Raw genomic sequence first — 18,054 nt, 5'->3', positions numbered from 1 at the left:
GGTGGGTGGGTGGGGGGGGCTGTAGATGCAGGCCACAACCTTCCCTAAGTGATGAGATCTGTAGAGCCCTATCTCACACTTAACACAGCTCGGTGGGGAGGGAATAAAATGTGTTGCCCAGACACTGTGTTGTTTTAGATTAGTATGCGCTGGAGAGCTCTGTGTTGCTGTCTGGCTCTGTGTGTTGAATCTTGTCTTCATTCTTCTGAACGAGACACTGGAGGAAGAGGAAGAGGAGGAGTAAAAAGAAGAGGAATGGGCTAAGAAGGTGGCGTGTGACATTTTCTAATCTTGTTTGGGTGCCGCTGTGCTATTTGATCTCCTAACCCTAATGATGGCTCATGTTGGATGTGCATCTTTGTTATCAGTTTACAATGGCGCATATGAAACGCATGAATATTTATCACAACGTGCACAGATGCCATTGCCAGGGAAACACATCCAGACCTAACAATAGCAACGGCCTTTCGGTGTCACCTGCTCCACACTGATGGAGCAGCGCGAGCCCCTCGTAGCGCTGACCATCTTGTCAAGATACACGCTCGGCTATTGATCTTGAAAACCCTATCAAGGTGGTAATTGAAATCTCCAAAAGGTTTAATTGGTTCCTTCTAAGAGGTCTTTTGTCTGGTCTGTTGTTACAAGTTTGTCACAGCTGTTGATGTCAATACTGTCACAACTTCCCATTCTGTGTCGCACCTAGAAGTGGAGTAAAATTTGAAACCCTGTATTGTGCTGCTCGGCTGAACCACTGACAAAAAGTGTATGAACCTACACATGTATTTGTGTTCATGAATATTTGACCTTTATATTTATCCTTTGTTCTGCAAGGCGAAAGGTTTTGAGAAACAAGAAAAAAATGAAAAGCAGAATGACGAAATTAGATTCAAGCCCAAGGCTTTGAACTACGCATACAGCACACCCACTTGTCCTGTTCAGTACTCTGTGACAAAGGTGTCTTGTTAAAGTTGTTTTGAAAATGACTCTGACATGTCTTGATTTGATTTGATTTGATAGATCTAGTCTTAAATATCTGGTACAAACAGGATTTGAATTCTGGCTGTGAAAATGCAATATTCTCTCAAGCAGAGAGCCAAAATTACATTTCATGAGAGAAACATTTTTCCATGATAGAGTATAACTGAAACAAGTAATATAACAATGTAAACTGAATTTCAGTGGGATTTATAAACATCATTTATCTCTGTAGTATCTACTTAGTTGAGGGTAATAGTTGCTATTTGATTGCAATTTCACACTCAGTCAATTCCATTCAGTATAACTATGCTATTGATTTTTGCTGCTGTGCAGTGAGACACTGATAAATTGTTAAGACTGAGATTTCATCCTGTGAGATGCAGGAAATTCACCCGAGAAATTCAACATACAGATTCTGTAGATACAGTAGAAACCTAGGTTAAAAAAATGATTTAAATGTAATGGATGTAAATAATCTCTAACTGTTTCTTCCGATGTGTAATTTGGAAGTTGGTTGAGAGGCATTAAAGGTTTATACTGTATAATGATTAGTTGTTACTGTAGCATTCAAAAAAAAAAAAAAAAAAAGGATTGCTCTGCAGCACTAATGGAGAGATTCAGGATAAACGTATCAATAGGGAATACTGTAATGGGAAGGAAACAGTCTCCCAATAAATCTGAAGTTGTTTTTATTACCTGACATTAAATGTCAAATGCAGGTGGTTCTGGTTTTGAAGCTCTAAAAGCTTCCAGTAAACTCATACAAATATAAACTCCACTGTTGACAGCACAGATGAAAAGAAGGCCTCAGATAAGTTTTTGCTTCAGCTCCCGGGTGTTTTAGCTGTAATTTTGCCGATGATTGAATCTGATTTAAAAAAGCAGAATAAACACTTGAGCCCTGTCCTTTGTTGCCCTCTGAAGTAACCTTGAGCATCCACGATTCTCTCACAGACAAAGCCTCTGAATATTCATGCAGATGACCCAACATTACTGCAAGGATCCACATAAGCACGGGCCACATCATTAGTGGATCCATTATCATCCCTTCCTCTCAAAGACCCCTGTACAACTCTCTAACAGAGACGCACATCAAACATCCTTTTCTCTGCCACCACCGCCGAGGAGGAGCAAAGGACAAAAACAATGTGAAATAATGAGCTTGTTAAGTGAAGAATTGTGGCCCCCTTGCTCTGGGAGAACTTGTTAAATGCTCAGTTTTAACCAGAGACAGACCAGGAGGGTGCTAGAAGCCAGACAAGGCATGTCCTCCTCCAGCCCACTACTCAGACTAGGCAGTCATGCTGCGCCACCGTAAACCTTTCATTAGTCATTCAGCACACTGAGCCACCGTGACCCCTACCAGCTGCACTCCCCTCTCGCTACCCAACATACCACCCACACCTACACTCCACAAAAGTCCTTATAGGACTCATAACGTCTCTGACTCTGCACTCACACACTCCTCCTCCACTTGACTCTGTGTGGGAATACAGGGCTCTGGCATGTTGGTGTGCTTTATCAGAGGAGAAACGCTGGAGAACAGAGGTATTAGGCTTTAAGCTCTGGTTCATTGATGTTTTAACTTGTTGGGGTAAGAGATAAAACAGTGTTTCTGTTGGTCCTGAATTCCTCCAGGACTGGGCCAGAGAGAGCAGCTGAAGAGGAGTTGATAGGTAAGTAATCAGTGATTTGGGAATTTAAGGCGTGCGTGCGAAGGATCTCTAAAGACCAAACTTTGTGCGCATTATCATCTGAGGACCGGCTCATGACAGAAGGCTTTGGCGGTTTAAGACTGTCTTATATGTGTTCATAATTCAAAGCACAGGTTTGGCTGAGAATGAATCACTAACACATCTTTAATCCAACCAATTAGTGTGCTGTAAATGACACAAACAAGCAGGACACCGAGAAAACAGCTTCATCCCACTGTTTCTGAAGAAGGAACCATGAAGCCAAACCAGACTCAATCAATTGGTAAGATTTATTATTAGAGGGGATTAATGCAACGGACTAATTGTATTCTAAGAATGATTAATTAAAGTTTCACATACTAATCTGAGTTGTTAAATATGAAACACTCTGTCCATATTGGACAATTCTGCAGCTCGTGACTTACTTCCAATGCCCAGTGGGGGAAAGCAACTAAGTGCTTAGTATGTGTTTTTGCTTTTTTATACCTTTATTACAGATGGTAGAACGATGACAAGCAACAAGGTCGAGAGCGACGGAACAACTGTCTCTCAGACTCGAACGTTGCAGTTCATGGTCACTTAAGTGCAGTTTTGAGGGACTTGCACTTTCTTTAAGTACTTTCTGTTTCTGTTATAATAATAATAATGATAATAATAATAATGATAATAACTTTATTCATACAGCACTTTTCAAAACAGAGTAACATAAAAACAAAACAGCAATAAAAGAGAGTAAGAGGGGCGAAGAGTCAATTAGCAAGGCAAGTATAACAGGGAGAATGATAAATACACGCTAAAACAACGAAATCAATAAAGCAGACAGAAAGAAAATAAGTAAAAACCAAAAGTGGAAACCAAAGATTAAAGCACTGAAATCAAGAATTAAAAGCTGCTTTATACAAGTGGTGTTTTGGGGCAACGACTCGCCTGATCTCCTTGGGCAGGGCGTTCAAAAGTCTGGGGGCTTATCTGACAGTTACAATCTTTACTTTGCAGATTAACATTTTATATACATTACATACGATCAGCACTGCAAAACGTCAAACTACCCAAATGTATAGAGTTGCTTCCACCTCGTACCTGAGGGGACCTGCAGAGTTGGGTGATTTCATATAAAAGCTATATATATTTTATAATATACAAACTTTTTTTTGAGTAACAGCAGGACTTTGACTTATAATGGAGTGATAATTTTTTTGTTGCATTGTGGTATTACTTACTTTTACATGCTCTTAACCGTGCTCCACCAATGCAAACATTGAGTGCCAGCGGAGGAAGTGGTGTCCACTGTCCACTGTGGCTGACACAGTCATATGTAGTCTGTCAGCTACATCTTTATCTTCTCTCTCTGATCGTATCTGCATCAAGATGTACGTGCAGCTGTATCAGAGATGTTATTTTGGGTAAGCTACTGTATTTTCTTTTTTCTTATCCAACACAGAGTGATCACCATATATCTGCAGGGGAGTTGGGTTGTTAATAATGGAAACGCGACTTCTACAGGTGCTGAGATATCTGGCAATTGAATCGTTTTAGTCCGTTTTTCAAGTGCGCTTCAGTCAGTGGGATTCCCACTGTACTCATCGTGTTACTGGACTATACACTGATGGAGCAAAGTGGAGCAATCAGCTAGCATCAGACAAAATGCCTCTGAGAAAAGGTTATAAAGAATCAGAGCTGAAGTGTCTTCTTCTCAGGCAAGACGACAAAGCTGTTTCATTATTGCTGCATTTTGTGGGGTGACAGCTTCTGTACTCATCTGACATTTGTGTTCCTGGCTCTGTGTCCTAATTACACCATATTCGTCTACACTGTGTGTTGTTTGTTTTGAACACAGGGTCATTACAGGATTTAGATTTATAGCTGAGGAGTATTTTTTTTGTCCCATTTGATTCCTGTCAATGTCGTAGATCAGAGCTGTATCCACCTTGTGGCTTGGAATAAAAAATGCAATATTATGGGTGGTAATGATAAATAACAATGTAATTTTGTAAACAGTGGCTTACGAACCAGCGGTGTGTATTAACCTGCCTCTCACGCTCTCCTCCTAAACCCAATCATGACATTCCCCCGACCTCCTCAGCACAATTCCTTTTTACTGCCCCTCAGAGGGCCCACTCCAGGATGGAGTTATTAGTGAAATCTATAAATTACATGATGTTCGCAGCACCATGTATGGGCTACATATCCACCTTTGACCCCACATGAAGGTCAAGTGTTGGGAAAACACGTAAATCGTCGAGTGTGTGCTCCCTCGTTAGTTGAAATTCAAATGAAAAGAAAAAATGAAAAAGAGGACTCTTGCTCCAATTCCCCGCCACATTAAATCAGTGAGCCTTCCATGCACCATAAATAACACATGCTTTGGCTCATAATTGTCTTTGGCAGAGCACAGGCTAAGCATACAAAGACTACATCAACATTCAGTGAGATAAAAACTGAGCTCGGTGAAAGACTATTTATGATGTGAGGCTGTGGCGCTGCATTGACACCTTTGCACTATTTTCAGAGCACTTTGCTTTCCTGCTCTGAGGCAGTGCAGCTGCTCCGCTCATGCACCATCACTTTGATCATCATTACAAATCACTCCTACGTATGAGTTTATGAATGGGTTAAGTATGCTATATCTTAAATTGGTATATATCTAAAAGCACTGAAGCCTCCTTATAGAGCTTTTAATGACTTTTAATGAACCGTCTGATGATTTTTAAAAACAGGACTCTCTGAATCATAGTTTAATTAAATGACAAAATTGAGGCAATTGGACTTTTATCCTCTAAATGGACATACTGTACTGTGCTTTAGGTATAAAATCCCTCATATAGAGCAAAAATGCCAAAAAATGCTTTTAGTGATAAAGAAGAAACTGCCTCTGCAGAGCAATAAAGTCCTCAAATCTGCAAATTCTTTTCTCATGCTGGTTACACTGGGCAGTGAACGCAGCAGGAGAGGAACTAATGAACTACACAGATAAGAAGCTGCTGAAAGGGGGTATCAAATGTGGCACTGATTACTGTTATGACAATTCATTTTGACAACAATTTATTCTCGGAGTCGATCCTGCTTGGGGTATTTTCAAGGTTAGGAAATGCAAAGACTTCTTAGGGCAGATTTCCATGGAAACAGAGCGTCAGAGAGCTGTATGCGGGGGTGTGATGGGAGGCGGCTTGTTTTAATACCACTTAGAGGATGGGGCCTAGAAACTTGCATGAGGAGGGATGTGTAAACAAATGCTACCTGTCAGCTGTGAGCCTGGGGTTAAGTGAATTATTCTGGCTGTGATGAGGTGCAGGAGGCTTTAATTGACACATATCTTATTTAGATGCTGCAGCGCTCTTGACCTAGGTGCAGAGCACACTCTGCAGTACTGCATCTGTGAACCAATCCCACGGGATAGTTAATGGGATACCAAAAGGCCACACAGTAAGTGGAGTTTTCGTTAAGGTTTCTCGTTAGAAGTCTGAAATTGTGTGAGTTCACACAGTCCAAATCTGCAGGCGGAGCTGCTGTGTGCGCTCCCGGAGCTCGCGCAGGCGCAGCTGGAAAAAGAAGAGGATTCAACAGAGGTGATGATGACATGAGAGGAGTGATGCGCTCTGATGTAGCTGCAGCCCGAGCACCGAGTTCAACTATTCCAAGGGGAAGAGACAACAAACACACTGTGATGAGAATTGCGGCACTGATAAACTTTACAGATGGCTTTGTGAACAAGGATGCAGACTCTAATCTCGAAACATGTGGGATAATAAACAAAATTCTTCCTCACATTTCCTCTTATACTGGAAGTCAAAACTTCTTGCTTAGTTATAACCAAAAAGATACACTGTCCATTTAAATCCCAATGAAAACCTATGAATTTACCATCTAATAATCAATACATCCATGCTATTAAAGTAAAGAGACACTCCATCTTGTTTTCCCATACAACAACATGTTTGAAAACAAAAGACCAAACTGGATTGGACTTCAGAATAAATTGTTTTCAAGTTTTAAAAAACTTTAAGACTCCTCTTACACAAATATTAAGGAACTGGTCTGCATTAAACTCTACTGCACCTAATGAATGAGGAAACCCCACCAGAACCAAATCCCCTCTCCCACTTGTCAGCTGGATCCATACAGTACAGGGCCGTGTTCTCAGTCTGTTCCTCTATGATGTAAACCGTGTGTTTAGGGAACAGCACAACCTTTTGTCTGCAAATATGCAGATGCCACAGACATTCTTGTAGTCCTCATTAACTTTGTTGTGGCCTGTCAAAAAATCAATACCGGGCATCTCTCCTTCCTTTCCTTCCTTTTTTCACCTCGAGGTCTCGGAAACAAAGGAAATGCTTGTCAATCTTCACACACCGCAAACCCATTTTTCCCACCATCAATATCTTAGCATCACCGTAGACAATGACCTCATTTACAACCAGCAGACCATCAACGTCTACAACAACAACAAAAAAAAAAATCCTGTCATCAGAAAACATCTGCGCAGCCACAAATCTTCCTGCTGTACCACATAGTCATCCAGCCAATCATGTTATATGGAACCATTTCTCAAACTAAAACAAGTCGCTAAAATTGTGACATGGCGCTATCGAGCTGATTGTGCCGTGATTGCTCACTCCACTGCCTCTTCAGCCTCCTGCTAATACAGGACAATTATACACAGGAGGGCCTGCTTCAGCACAAGCTTTATTCCCCTTATCCCCAATACATGTTACATTGCAAATGAATAAACACACAGTGAATGAAAACTCAAAAAGGTGTGAGAACTTGCTTATTCAGCTGGTTGGGACACAGTTAAAGAAAGGTGAGGACACGACTGGATCATGGACAGCTCCTGGTGCTGAAGTAAGGGCTACATTTAACTGAGGCCAAACAGATGAAAATTAAAATCCACCTAATTTAATCAATCAATATCATATCTTTTAGATGCAAACACAAACATCTTATCAGTATTATCTCCAAAAAATGAGAAGGAGATGATATTATTTGCTAAAAGCAACTGAAAAGGCATTGTGGTCTGGAATTGGCTGAGAGGGGAAGGACAATTGTGTCCTTCTCTGTGTATCCTTATAGCAGTGCTCCAGTTTTCATTATCCACTATATTTTTCTTAGATTTGAGAGCGACCTGATGGCTTCCATTGGAAAAGGTATGCTGGTTTTGATTGTACCCTTCAAATAAAGGAATTCAAAAATATAATTGCACTCCTCTGGTGCTGTGCTTTTTTTTTTCTTCTTATTTTCTTTTTCTTTGTCATTTAAGGATTTGTGTGCTGGCTTTTTTTTGGGGGGGGGATTAAATGAGTTGTTTGATGACCTCTTTTAAGTCTTTTTTTTCTACAATTTTTCATTTCTTCTAGATTAAAGTCAATGCCAAATCCTTTTATCATGACCTGTTGGTGCACTGGCAGCGCACTGAGGTGCTGTGATCAGATGCTGCTATGTCTTCGTTAAGCCTCTGTGCACCCCTGTTCACCTCTATTTGCAGTGAGATTGGGAACTGGAATTGGCCCTGTCACTGTTTACCCTGTCCTCGCATTTGAGTTAGCTTCACGTTCTCTTACACACCCCTTGTTTTCCTGTCAGAGCACGACTGATTACAGCAGGGACTGATGAGTCCAGACATGTGAGTAAAGCACAGGGACTGCGGCTGAATGCTAAGTGAATGGTTCGGGGACCGCCTTGACGCACTGGTAGATCAGCAGCTTCGGCTTTCACCCTCTGCCCACTTTTCATATCAGTCCATCACATGGACATGAAGAGAGAAGATTAAAATGACTCTGAAACCAAATATAACCAATGAAATTCTGCCTATATTTGATTACATTTTTTAAAATGAGAATAAAGGTTATTATTGTGTTTGGACACAGTCACAAAAGGCCAATATAAAACAAATTTTGAAGAAATTTTTGATTTCTGAAAAGTAAGAATTTTGCATCAAGAATACATTCAAAACATAAAGATATATGACCAAAACTACTAACGATAGGAGGAAGATATGGAGACAGTCCCTGCCAATATTAGGTGCTTTGCTCATAATTGAACTAGATTAGTTTCATTAGGACTGGCCATATAATATAATTTTAATATTTCATAAAATTTCATAAAAAGCAAATGACCTTTTTTGTGTATTTTATTTAATTTATTTTTTTCATGTTTTGTTAAAAGCAAAGCAATTCTGGGTTGAGGTTAACATGTAATGTGTTACATTTTTGGCAGCTGTAGCAGGTTGTCTCTCCTGTGGTTTATTAATTCATTTCAGGGGATTATTTTTCAGTGGTTTTCTAGTCGCTGTGCTTGTTTAGTGAGGGTCAACATACAGGATACAGGTTAGGTCGTAACCTTGTTAATCTGGTCATTAAGCAGTAATTTGACTCAAATCACAAGGTGCTTTAATCCTGTATGAACAGTCCCCTGGATTTACACATAATGCTAATAGAAACGCCATATAACGCTCCCTAGAAAAGCTAATCCATTTCAGAGAAATAGATGATTAAAAACTAGCTTAAGCCTCATCAACACTGAAGTGTAAATAGCTCAGATTGGTTAGCTGTCATCAGCAAATTACGAGTTGGGAAGAACAGGACTGTCCTGCACCTGGGATCACTCCTTCAAGCAACTTATTTCTTTGTCAGTGGTCTTTAAGGCATACATTCTTAGCCCACCTGCTAGCTCACCTCTCAGCTCCAACCACCCCACACACAGGCCCATCCCGGGCCTTCATAGTGACTCCTGATTAGCCTGGAGCACTCTCCTGCTTTCAGCTCTCACCTCTGTTTTCCTCTACATTCCCTCCATTACCACCCCCCCCCCTGCAGATGCTGGTGCTTTACTCCATCCTCCCCAAGTGTCTTATCTTTCCTCTCCCCTCCACTGCGGCGCATCACCTTTGGCCTCCACTCGCCAACCTATAATTTCCTCTTGCTCTCATCTGTGCCCTCAGTGTTGCTCCCCAGCTTATGTTCATGATAACCAGCAAAACAATAAAAAATAGCCTCCAACAATAAACACAACAATATGCCTACAAAATTTAGTACCATTACATCTCCTGTGACTGTGGCAGGTTCCTCCCTATCCTCGGCACGGCACGGTGATAACGATGGAAATAATGACGCTAAAAGTTTCCTTCTTAGACACTTTTACAGAAGCCTCTTGTCCCACAGTTCTCTGTGTGGTTCGGCACTGACAGGCACTGAAGTGTGTGTGAACATCTGAACAGAGCAGCACTTACTCAACCTCTCTGCAGCTCTGTGCTAATGAGAGGTGTGTGTGTGTGTGTGTTTGTGTGTGTGTGCATACTGCAAAGGGCTGTCGCACTGACTGACACTCCCTTATGCCTGAAATAACTCTTACACACGTCAGGTGGCTGTTGCCCCAAGGTCCCCAGAGCTGAGGTGTCATTTAAAAAACACAGCTTGTTTTTGCTGCAGCTTACATACTGCTGCCTGCCAGCCCCCTGCTCTGCCTGTTATGGAGAGAACCCCCCCCCCCCCCAAAAAAAAAGAATCAGCCAACAGCTGAATAAAAAGCAGCAACAATGCCGGGGCAGATACTGATTGAAAATGTGTCTCCAGCTAAATTCTGCAATTTCACACATTTCACACTTTTTTATGCTGTTTCTCTCGACCTTTGTATTGTATGGTTTTATGTTGAAGAAGTTTCACAGAAATCTGCCGCTATTGATCACTAAATGATTCTGGATGTTTTGCACTGTAAAGATTTGATTTGTGAGTCCAGGGATCCAAACATTGCGTAATAAACCACTAAAGAAGCATGAGACAGTTTGCAAGAATTTTTTTTATCTTATTCAGTTTGCTTCTCGTTTTTATTACACGTGAAGCACCTGGTCAGGTATTCATAAACGACACGCTTGCTTGGGAAATCAGCTGAAAAGCATCCGTGGCAAAATGTCTTCGATCCCCAACAGTTCTCTCCTGGTCTCAGCCTGAGCCTGTCTGATTACCTGGCTTCAGCATTTAAAATGCTCATTGAGCCCCGAGCCCTCCCTCGCTCTGCTATCTCAGGCTCCTTTCTTCTCCCTGTCAGGGAAAATGCCAGAGAGGTGCAGTGAGAGCCGTGCTCCACTCCCAGGGCTGGTAATTTGACAGCGAGCAGAGAGGATGCAGAATAATTGGAATAGCATCTACTTGTCAATGTGACACTGACGGAGAGCTCAACATTTAACACATCCGACTGGAATGGGGGAGTGGGGTGGGGGGTGCGGGTGGGGTAAAAAAAAAAAAAAAATGCAAGTCAGAGATTCCTGGAATAGATTTCGCAAGTTGTCTAGCTAAAGCAGTGGTGGGTTAATCAGACAAAATAGACATCTGACCTTTTGTCAGATCTATTTGTGTCGGGAGAACAGGCTGGAGCAATACAAATGATGATTTTGGCCAAACTGTGGTGTTTGTGATGTTTTAAATTGGACCTAACTCAGTGGGGCAGATGCATCCACAGAAAGTAGGAGGATGTGACTGGCAGCTTTCACAGAGTGATGAGTTTTCCCGAAAGCCAATCTCCCTGTTATCAGCTGATGCAAAAAGTGAAACAGCGAGTAATCTTTTTTTTGTCGGAAAGTGCGCCTATCAAACGGCACCACAACCAAAATCAAAAAGCATTAAGATGATATGACTGGCAGGTTTCAAAGAACTTTTTAATTGGTTCCTTTCACTGAACAGTATTGTTTCACAGCTTCCAATGTGAAAAGAGTGAATCTTCCTATTAGCACATGACACATGAGCAAAACAGCAAGAGCCTGTATGTCTGCAGAGATGAGAGAGAGAGAGAGAGAGAGAGAGAGAGAGAGAGAGAGAGAGAGAGAGAGAGAGAGGGGGAAAAAGAAAAAACCTCATCCTTCAACAAATGTCACATTAATTTCAGCAGCACTGGGGTTCTCACACAATTTGGAGACCATAGGCTGCCATGTTGAAGTGATGCTGAGACGTATTCATTTATGATAGCTTGTGTTTGTAAGTCAGCCAGTGATGGTGAGAGAGGTCCACGGTGAAAAGCTGAATGCACCAGTAACCATCAAGACACAGACGAGACAATACAAGTGGCGGTTACATCCTCTTTCGGCGGGTGCTGGCTAGCTAGTGAGGATGACTGCTGCTGCCAGTCTCAGAATAGAGGGACAGCGCAGTGTAATGAGCAGGATTACCAAGGGAGACTGGCAGGAATAGCATGGTATCAAAGGAAATCCAGTCAGTGAGGGATATTCAGACAGCACTCCCGTTCTTTTATTCATTGCCTGCGCGCCCAGAGTGACTCAGCTCACTCTCCTGCTGTCAAACCCTGTCATTATCCATTAGCGTGTTTCTGCCTCGCCGGGGACCGCCCACTGCTGCTGCTGGCATGTGTGAGTAGGTGCATTTGTGTTGTCGTGTGTGTATGCGTGTGCGCTTTATGATCAGGTGCAAGTGAATGTTGTGAATGCACGCGAGCGTTGGTATGTTTGTGTGCCTTTCACATCACAGTCTTTGTGTACACACTTGAGGGTAGAGTTTGCCCTGCAGGCTCCTGGTAGTGGGCAGGTTTGTTGATTGTTGATAGCTGCGGTAATGGCTTGTTAAGCACTGTGGGTTTGATAAGCAGCAACAAAGCCTCCTTTAAGACCATTCAAACAGATAGAGAAGATAGATCACTTGCTGAGCTTGGAGAGGATGGCCCTGTGTGTGTGCAGGTTTTCATACCTGGTTTTAAGTAACTGATTAATTGCAAATCTATATTTAGTTACTCTGCATTTCGATGAAGAAAAAAATATTATTTCCTAGTCCATTTTTAACCCAAAATGTTATGGCTTCATAATCCCAGTATTGTATGGTTTTTATGGGTCTATTTTCCTAAGAATCAACATAATTTGGTACTATTTGTTGGGAAAATACGTAATTAATTACTTATTTAACTTAAAGCAAATACTCCTACTATTAAATTATTATTGGAAACTTTGTTTGCTTAAGTACAAACATGGAACTGAACAAATTGCACTTTTTTGGATGTTCAGCTCACTCCTTGGTTATATAAGCAATCCCCTTAAACTCCATGTCATCATTTTCCTTGGATTAGTACCAAATAGTATAGTTCATACAACAAAAAATCCTTGGACATTATTCAGAAAATTAATCATGGCAGACATTTTGACATGTCATAGTCACAGGAGCACAGTGACAGTGATGATGGCTGCTTACTGAGAAACAAAATGGAGTAATCAGTAATGTTATTGGGTACACCTGTGCTTTTCCTGATGGTTGTATCCAATATCACTTCCCATTTATTTTTTTATTAACTTCTACATTTTCATTCAAAGGTCCAACATCTGACAGACGAGAGGGAAAAGGAGAGAGACTGGAGGGAAATGACAGACAGACCTGGAGCTCCTCTGTTAATCTGTACTGTAGGTTTATTAGCTGTTTGCAGTCCAGCAGTCAAGTTTGTTTCTGAACACACCTTGAGACGAGCTTTTGTTTTTGTTTACAACTGTTTTTCAAAGAAAGGCAGTGAAACAAGGAAAACATCCCCCAGTGTCAAACTGTGACACAACGAGATGCATGAATTTACAAATCCTCATAGTCTCTCTTCATTTGCAGGTAGAGAATGCCAAACATTTTCCTGACACCTTGCTTGTTAGTTAATGGAGGCCAAGGCCTCTCTGAATTTGTCTGCAAGTGATCTGCCAACCGACACTTCTCTCAATAAAAAAGCCATCTTTTAGATATTATATCTGTCAGCACCTATTGGGAGCGGAGGAACATCACTGCCTTCTTTTAACAATGTCTTACTGCATACACCTTGAATTTTCTGCAGTTGTTCCAGTTCCGTACAGTCAGAAGTTCCACTAGTAGAAATAAGACTAGGTCATGACCTAGTATATGGCTGGGCCGCGTTGTCTTTGCATTCTGCCTTGTGTCAGCTGGTTTCAGCCTATCTGCATCTGTTCTCTCCTACTCTCTGTGTTCACAGATACAGTGTTTTAATGCAGGCAAATTCCTGCAGGGGGAAAACCTGATCTCACGCTCGCAGGGCGACTGTCTTCAACAGAAAGTAGATATATTTGTCCAAAAAAAACCCACTAGATTTGTCACTAGGTGCTTTAAAAAATATAAAAAAAGTCAGTCAAAGGGTCTGAAACGTCTGAAAATCTTCTTACAAAAGTGCTAAGTTAGCAACACTGCTTCTTCTGCTTCTTTGGGGTTTTGTTGGCAACCATTATGTTGCATTACTGCATCCTTCTGGTTTTAATCATCTTACAACCTTGTAATTAGTCCTAATGTAGAATGTTCTCCCCTCCATCCTGTTCCCACTCCCGCACTTCTTTAACCCTGGTCTCCACCCGTCGTAGTATGTACTGTATATATATGTGATGACAATACATCCCTTTATAGGTGACATATATGGTGACATCACTATTCATATACGGATATATATGTCATATATTACATTTCAGCATGGGCAGTGGTGTAACTCTATCACCCACTCAACTCCATCACTCAGTCAGTCAGTCACAGTCTGCCCTGCTGCTGCGGTTCAGCCAAAAATAATTGCAATTTAAACTGTGCTTCATCAGGACATGTACCTTTGAGAATTGTAATTTTGTCATGTTGCAAGGACCTGGTGCTCATGTATAACTCCTCAGACTTCTGGGGGCGTGAGTATGACAGTGTGTGTGTGTATATGATAAGGCTAAGAAGGCTGGGCCTTAGGCGTTGCTCCTCTTTTCTCTCTGCTCAGCCGTGTTCCCTGAGGAGGGCAGGCAACGGCCCAGAACTGCCGGGCTGGTAGAGATCCAGATAAGATGGACAGAAAGAGAGAAGGAGATGTGTGCATCAGTGCATGTGCGTGTGTGTGTGTGTGTGTGTGTGCAGGTGAATGTGTGAATGAGGGTGCGAGGGCAAACATATATCTTGTCAGAGAGAAAAAAAGAGGAGTTAAAATCAGGTGAGCGAAAGACAGCTAGCAGACAAAGCAAGAGGGAAGCAGAAACCGGGATACTGAGAAAGAGAAGATGTGATGGAAAGAAAGAAAGAAAAAAAATGCTCAAACAACAAGAGAGGAATAAGGAAAAGAGGCAGAGGGAGTAAGGCTGAAAGGTAATAGAAAAAGTGACAAAGACAGAGTGATGGTAACGAAGAGTGAGGGGGAGAGAGAGACAGAGAGAGAGAGAGAGAGAGAGAGAGAGAGAGAAAGGCAGAAAGACCACGAATGAAATGAAGTGAGAGAGTTTCATGCCAGCAGTGAATTGTTTCAGGCCTTCTGTCAGCTGTGTCCACCTGAGGGGAAAGTCCTCTCCTGCCATCTGTAACACACAGCCTCAACCCTTCCAACCTTGCTGATGACGTGATGGGATTTTTTCACTAACAAGCAGGATTTGAAATAGGAAAATATATTCCTCCGGGCAACGACAAAGTTGTCTCATTTGCATGCTGTGTCTTCGTAGCTTGCTAAGTAGCCACTGGTAAGCTGTTATTCATACAGGAGGGTGTGTTGCTTATTTAGGCATCCAGCAGATACAGAGCAACATTAGCATTAGCATAATTTTAGCACATCCTCTCTCTGATCTGGCTGTTTAGCTGTTAGATGCCCCACTATGTTCACTATGTCTGCTGTTTGGTTCTGGGCAGGCAGCATATGATGGGTTTGTAAGAGCTTCTTGGCTGAAAACAGCAGCCTGCTGCAGCTGGAAAGTACGCTCTTGAGAGCTGTGACACTAAACTGAAAGTGTAAAGTTGAGGGCCATAAAACCTATTCACTGATTTGTGCAGCTTCGAAATACAGACGATGCAATGTGTGGGTACGCTGGCTTTTCAGGTGTCGGAAGGTACCTTGATGAAGCTATGCTGAGTTAAAAAAAATAAAATACAGTGATGCCACTTATTACTTTTGCTGTAGAGTAATTTACAAAGCAATGCCATTACTTTCTCTATTAGTAAGTAGCAAGTGATGATGTATTTTTTAAATACCAGAGCCAAACACACCCATGTACGCTGACAGGCCAGCACTTCACATCCCCTGCGGTTCTTACATGGCCGTTGTCCTATGGTACATACTGAATCAACAGCAAACATCATTGTGTGTCTCTCAAAACGAACAGTCCTGCTTTCCAAGGTTAATGAGAGTGACGCAAGATGGGAGTTTGTGGTCAATGTAGGGAATTCAAAGAAAGAGAAACTTAAAACGCCATTCACAAAAACATCTCCTCTGATGTCGCTTTGTTCATTGGTGAGATTACGTTGAAGCCGGATTAAAATCTCAGATAAAGAAAAGATGAAAAAGAAGCAGAAAATAATCTAAATGGCAAAAGACTGCAGCCCCTTCTTCATTAACTGTTTCAAGTGGAGGACAGAGAGAAGTGGGTCGAACTGCTCTCAGTTTGCATTAACTGTAACACAACAGCAATTCCTCTCAAACGTTGTCCTCCAAGCCTGATTCATTTGCTTTTAGTGTAGTCTAATTAAGATTTCTATGTAGGAGGTGTAGAGGAAGAGGGAGTTGGAGTAGCCAACTGCGACAACAACCTCAATGTTGTCAGTGTCTGAGAAAACGCAATTGATTAGAGCGAGATTAGAAAGTGCTGGAATGTAAACTTTAGTATTAAAGAAGAGCCCAGCTGAGTCAGAGTCGGAGTGTTAAAACTGATGCAGAAACAGCTGTTCATCACTCAGCTTCCTATAATTTACATGGTCCAACACTTGTGATTGCAGCAGCAGTAGCAGTTACAGTATTTGCTTATAACAAATAAATACAGGGCTTCGTGTGGCGTAGTGGTCTAAGCAGGCGCCCTATATGTAGAAGCTACAGTCCTCGCTGCAGTTGGCCCCGGTTCGAGTCCCGCATCAGACGGCCTTTGCTGCATGTCATTCCCCCTCTCTCTGCCTCCCCATTTCCTTTCTCTCTCTACTATCCTGTCCAAAAAGGCACAAAAGCCCATAAAAAAATAAAATATATATATATATAAATACACAACTTAGATTGGGTGCAGTTAAATCATTTCTTTTACAGAGAAATCTTGAAATGAAAGTGTCAAAAGATTAAACTATTATTTACTTCAAGAGGCAAAAGTAGTGACCTAACAGTCAGGCTCAATGTGTGAGGCGAACTTTAATTTACAGTACTGGTTTATGTTTCCAGCACTCACTGAGACAAAGTAAGTCCGGTATTGCTGCTGTTGCTGAGTCCAGACTGTCTGCACTTGAACGAAAATGGAGACATAATGCTTCCTTTTGCAATCACTAACAGTGCGCAGTGTTAATGTACAGAATGAATAAGGCCACGAGGGGTGACGGCAGCCAGGAGAGCTGGTGTCAGCCTCAGAGTGGGAGGCTGATTTATTGAAAGTGGTGTGTGCTTCTACAAAATTGGCTATTCATTGTACTATAAAGTGAGTCGGTACAAAAAAAAGACAGAAAAACTTCAGCCCTGTTATTTTGTCTGACACAATTTAGTTTATGTCCCTCAGAATCAAAGAGGGAGAATAAAGAGCTGCAACTTCACAGCACAATAGTGCAGGTAGAAAACTCACTGTCCTGCAGTTGCTATTACCGTCTTACTCATAATGTCCAGTGTCCAGTGAAGTTGACAGGAATCTGTAGAAATAGTTTATGTCAGAGGCAGGCTGAGGTGAGGTGGAAGTATTTACTACTAAAGACAAACACTTATCATATTATAACTTTCCTGCTGTATGAAACATTACAGACTGATGATACCTAACATTGGGTGGTTTAGAGGATGGAGTTTGCCTTCACTTCTCAGCAGCTTTAGAGAAGCTTATTTGCTGGTGAACAGTGGAGGAGTGCGTTCCTGACGGGCAGCTGAGCTTCACTTTGTGTTACTGTGTGTTACAGAAAGTGTACACTTCAGCTCCATGGCCAGTCATCTTAGGTTAAAACTATACAGTTTCTCCAACACTGTTATTGTGCTGCTTGCTGTTTGATGTTGCTGACCTAAAACTTTAAGCTTATTTTATCATTGCACTCACAGCGTCAGTGAAATGCCTACAATGGAAAAGTGAAAGAAGCTATTCCTTCCCCCTGCTGTGGCTGCTTGCCTTTATAGCTGAGTCTTTTTGTCTTGTTTTGTAGTGTGTTGTGCTATGAGACTGTGTGCTGCAGAACTTGGCCGGTTTCTACCCTCAGCGGGTCGATCGACTGACAGCTCTGATGTTGCATGAAAAGCAGGTTCGACTGATGAGGGCTCCGGCCAAGCGGGAGTTTGGCCGGCGGAGCGTTGCCAAAGCACCAGCTCTATGGGAGCTCTGTGTTATTGAATGGGGCTCACTTTGAACTCAGTGCCTTGCTCAGTGGCTGACAATGGACTTATAACAAATATACCAGTTCCTCAGTTTGTGTAACGTCGACAGCCAGGACAGAAACCCTGGTGGGCTGTACAGGCGGGG

The 18,054-nt window shown here is 41.9% G+C and overlaps 1 protein-coding gene across 1 annotated transcript in view; it reads right to left on the bottom strand.

Annotated features, from left to right (window-relative positions):
- The window catches only part of chst8 (carbohydrate (N-acetylgalactosamine 4-0) sulfotransferase 8), a 165,031-nt gene that overhangs the window by 6,455 nt on the left and 140,522 nt on the right, over positions 1-18,054 (bottom strand). The window lies entirely within an intron of this gene.

Source organism: Seriola lalandi, unplaced genomic scaffold (assembly GCF_002814215.2).
Source record: "Seriola lalandi dorsalis isolate HSWRI2012SDOR001 ecotype SW California unplaced genomic scaffold, Sedor1 jcf7180002054898, whole genome shotgun sequence".
In the NCBI taxonomy this organism is placed as follows: domain Eukaryota; kingdom Metazoa; phylum Chordata; class Actinopteri; order Carangiformes; family Carangidae; genus Seriola; species Seriola lalandi.
This window is presented reverse-complemented; position numbering and strand designations above follow the sequence as displayed.